Raw genomic sequence first — 5,000 nt, 5'->3', positions numbered from 1 at the left:
CTCTGGTCCCAACACATAGCCCAGCACAGCTGCGGTCAGCTGTGATCAGCAGACCCTGACGGAAGGGGCCTCATAATTGGACTCAACCCCCCATGCCCCCCCCCCCTCCAAATACCCCACACCATACTGTCCTTCGCCCCCTCCCTGGAAGGAGGACGGAGTTTGTTAGGAAGTGCTTTCTCCTTCTTGTTCTCTCGTCTTACCGTATGGTGGTCATCTCCAGTGACTGGTTAAAATCTCGGAAAGTCTCTAAGGTGAAATAGGAGCCAACAACTAAACATGGTATCATTTGTGTGTGTGTGTGTGTGTGTGTGTGTGTGTGTGTGTGTGTGTGTGTGTGTGTGTGTGTGTGCATGAGTGTGTTTGTTCCTGCCATCATTAGTCAGTGTCACACATTCACAGTCTTTATTTTTTATTTTTTCACATTCTAGAGCACAATTTATCATCATTTCTTAACGGCAAACATTCTCCGCCTTTACTCAGATGGCTGCTATCAAAAGCCCACACAATGAGACCTACCTCAGCACAGAGCCTTGTTTATTCACTTGGTCTCTCTGTATGATCTATAGGAACTTAATGGTACTGAAAGAAACCTGAATATTTAGGCAAGGCATACAGTATGTGGTGTTTCCTCATTAAGTGGCACACAATACTCTACACCTCCGATAGCATCTGTTGTCTTTGGCAGTCCCGAGCTCACGTATGGACTTTCTGCGCAAACAGTGATTAGATAAGAGTCGGAATCCTTCTTCTCCTCATGCTTCATCACAGCTCTGCCCTGATCTGTGTTTATCAACGGATGGGAGGCTAATTAGTCTCTAATACCTGAAAGCAAACCTTGTTGGCATACATTAATTATGGATTAGAACAGCAACACAGGTGAGCAGATTTCCGGGACCATTAATGAGAGGCTATTGTAGTGGTATCCCTTGGAAAGGTGTTTGTTCTGTCTACTATAGCAAGATGGGACGAGGCTAGTATCATGGCAAAGGTGTGGAGGTTTTTACGAGTGGTTTGTCTTTGTGTGTGTGTGTGTGTGTGTGTGTGTGTGTGTGTGTGTCTCCAGGTGTGTCTCCGTGTGTGTGTGTGCGAGTGTGTGTAGTGTGTGTAAGTAATTGTAAGTCAATGTCATGTGCATGCAGTCCAATATCTGTGTCTGTGTGTGTGTGTGTGTGTGTGTGTGTGTGTGTGTGTGTGCATATGCTGTTGCAGTGCTTGTGCGTATTTGAGTGTGTTGTTTGAGAAGAGTCTTAAGATAGCGCTCCTATCTGATGAAGGGAGACAATGCAACCACAGCTGACAGGATGTCCCTCATTCAAACATCACTGATCTCCAATTGAGCGGAAGTGTTCTGTGTGTGTGTGTGTGTGTGTGTGTGTGTGTGTGTGTGTGTGTAATAGGGTGTAGAATTATAATCATAAAGGTTTATGTCCCACACCTGTCTCATCCTGTATTTGTGTCTGCCTATGTGTGTGTGTGTGTATGTGTGTGTGTGTGTGTGTGTGTGTGGTTCATGTGTGTGTGTGTGGTTCACGCGCTCATGGTTTTATGGTATTATTTCAGTCCTAGTGAGTAGACCACAATGAAAAAGGAGAAAGGAAGAAATACGGGAATAGAAACGGAAGACACAGTGGGAGAGGAAGGCAAGGGCACCACAACGGGCAGATGTGACAAGACAGGATGGACAGAACAGGAAGGCAGAAAGTTCTGGAAAGAGAGAAAGAGAGAGATAGAAAGGAGGAAGGTCACGAGGAAAACAAAAAATCCACCCAGTCCAAGTACCGATAGCATTACAGACGTTGTGGATTACTTTGGTCGGATCTTATCCACAAGCTGTGCAGCTGCAGGACTACTAATCAATAACCGCTTGGCTGTGTTTCACACCAGGGCAAATAGGGGTGTAATCAGACTCTAAAGCTCCTGTTGTTCGCAGATGCCAGGCGAATTCATCAGGCCCCGACTAATCGCTTGTTCCTTATGTGTGACTGTCTGTAGTGAGCTTTCCCATGGTTGTTGTCTCTGGGCTAACGCGTGTGTAATGGTGTGTCTTCCTGGCCCTATCTGTGGAAGGGAACTTTAATGATGTTTTAGCCACAGACCCACGGAAGGCTGAGGTCACTGTTGCACTGCTGCTCCTGCTTCCACTACTTCCTGGATTCAAGAGACAGAGCGAGTGTTTGTGTGTGTGTGCGTGTGTGTACTGTGTATCCATGGAAGAGGGAAATTTTATCAGCTGCACATTAAATACCCTGTTTGTGGCATATTTGCAAGGAGTGTGTGAAGCTACTATTTGTATGGCTGCATGTGTGAACATTCTGTGTGTGTGTGTGTGTCTCTCTCTCTCTCTCTGTTTGTTGTGTGTGTGTGTGTGTGTGTGTGTGTGTGTGTGTGTGTGTATCCACAAGGCAAACAGGCTCAATGTGATTAAGGCTCAGGATCTCTCCGTTGAGATTTGAAGCTCTGCTGGGTTCCAGACCCAATACTTGTCTATTCCATGTGTGTGTGTGTGTGTGTGTGTCTGTGTGTGGATAGTTGCCCTCCTCTCCATGGTGACAGCCAGCGATACTGGAGGTAAGGTTCATGCTTTGCGCCGTAATCCTTTCCGGTCATGGCCACAGTCGTTAACAGACTTATCAGAATGAGATTTGCCCACTCTGATCTCTCCTCCAAACCTGATTAAAAGAGGAAGGCCCAATGCTCCCTTCTCCGCGTCTCCCACATCAAAGCCCCAGTGGATCCAGGCTGCATCCCAAAAAAACAGGGGCCGGAATTTTAATTCTCACCCAGAAAAAAAAAAAGAAAAGTGATGAATCAGCTCTCTGCTCTTGGAGTACCTCGTCAGCTGTATTGAGGAGGATGTTTTTGTTGATGCCATCAAATGAAACGGCCTCAAATGCACACAAACAGTTGTTGCAGCACTGTTTTCTTACTACGCTGAGATGTCAGCTTGACTCAGGGCATGGGAGTTTGTCAAGAGGGTGCGTCGCCTGGTGTGTGTGTGTGTGTGTGTGTGTGTGTGTGTGTGTGTTTACATTCTGTCCTCCTGGGAGTCTCACTGCACTGACAAAGCTGTAGATATAATGGAGTTAGCAAAGTTTGCATATAACCAGGCTCTGAGCTGGTCATCTTGGAGTATGGTCATGTGTTTCCCATGGGACTTACAGCAGTTGTCTGAACTTATGTATATTTGTGTGTGTGTGTGTGTGTGTGTGTGTGTGTGTGTGTGTGTGTGTGTGTGTGTGTGTGTGTACGCATAGATGGGGGGTGGGGGGATGTTGTGCTGAGTGGTGGCAGAGGGGTGGAGGACTTTAATAAGTGCAGGAAGAAGCAGCAGAGAGCATCAGAGGGAGATTAGCTTTTGAGGATTAGTGGCCTCGGCGGGGGCACCACAAAAGCGGGACCCCCCGCCGGGCTGGAAGAGGTGGAAGAGGGGGTCAGGGGAGCACTCGGCCCTGCGCACACAGGGGTCAGCGGGGTAGGGGCAAGGGAAAAGGGGCAGGAGGTTTGGGTGTGGGTTGGTGGGTGGGGGTCAAACCAAACCACCACCACCAACAACTTGCACCCCCCCCCCCCCCCAAAATCCTGACGGTCCCTCAAATCCCATTATCCTAGGCCCAGTCAGGACAAGGGGGGGGGGATTGTTGGGGTTGTCCAAGGAATGGAGGGATGAAAGAGTGGAGGGATGGAGAGAAGCAAAAGTGGGAGACATTCAAACAAAAAAGGGGGTGAAGTGATCCATGATGATCCTGGCCTGGGAGTGAGAGAACGGCACCACAACTTTGCATCGCCAGGGCAACAGTCTCTCAGAGAAAGGGTCTCCATGCGGGACCTCTGAGAAGGGGTTGGGGTGGTGGTGGGGGGGGGGTAGTTTTCATTGAGACGTCTGAGGGCCGATCAGATATCGGCAGCGCCATGACAACGGTCGTTTATCAAGCCTGTGTCATGGTGTCGCCCGGGAAACCACAGGGTCTTTACCACAGGTCCTGGACAGCCGGATCAAGCCCTCTGCCAACCCCATCAAACACGAGACACTCCACACCACAGTCTGCAGCCGTGAGCCTCTAAAGCCTGCTGAGGATCTGTATGCTAATAGAGCCATGTGACCCTGCACAGTCACAGCCTTAAAGACCATTCTATCCTGCTCACAAATATGCTCTCCACTAAGGGCTTTAATTTTGCTTTACCCACCAGGATTTTGACAACAAAAGCAAATTGTTGAGGTTATGGTTATGGGCTGTGATTCCAAGCATTAGGAATTCTTTGACGTTGTGTTCATTTATGTTCATTGAAAGTCATGCTGTCACTAAAAGAAGCTATTCAGACTTGTGAAGGCAATGACTGCATGTGAAGACTGCAATGCAGCATTGAAACATTTAGGCACTGCATTGCAGTTTGTTGCATGGAGTCCGCCCTATGTTTAAGTGTGGTTTACTGCAATGCAGTTTGTGCCTTGTGAAGTCTTTTTGTCTGCATGTACATTTGGCCATCCACTAGGGTTTGCAAAGGGACAGCTAATTCGGAGTATCCCATGGTTAGTAGTGTGATGCTGACCTCTCCTCTCGCTGGTGTAAGGGTTTGGAGGGCTGTTCTCTAACTGCTTCATTGCACTGCTGAATACAGACCTATCTCATTCAGAAAGGTCTTTGTCTAATGTAGCTTTTCCCAGATGTTTTGTACCATCTATCTATCTATCTATCTATCTATCTATCTATCTATCTATCTGGGGTGGTGGGGAGAGTGAGGAACTTAAGGGGACTTGGTCCGTTCACTTCTTACAGATCCTGCTAGAACCTACATGTCAGCTGGTTCTTTTCCCACACTGCTAAATTGTTTTTGCAAAAGGTTAAGATGGGGATCACATTAGCCAGCGGCAACGGCAAGTGTAACACAATGCTCAGACCATAATAAGTTCTGTCTCATTCCTAAGTAACATAAACTGACTAAACTGACAATTGTATACGCTCACATTGTGTTTTGAAAGTTGAACCAAGTTCAGTGAG

General features: G+C 47.6%; 1 protein-coding gene across 2 annotated transcripts in view; it reads left to right on the top strand.

Moving 5' to 3' along the window:
* The window catches only part of lzts2a (leucine zipper, putative tumor suppressor 2a), a 65,204-nt gene that overhangs the window by 51,883 nt on the left and 8,321 nt on the right, over positions 1-5,000 (top strand). The window lies entirely within an intron of this gene.

This window comes from Alosa alosa, chromosome 18 (genome assembly GCF_017589495.1).
Source record: "Alosa alosa isolate M-15738 ecotype Scorff River chromosome 18, AALO_Geno_1.1, whole genome shotgun sequence".
Lineage (NCBI taxonomy): Eukaryota > Metazoa > Chordata > Actinopteri > Clupeiformes > Clupeidae > Alosa > Alosa alosa.
This window is presented reverse-complemented; position numbering and strand designations above follow the sequence as displayed.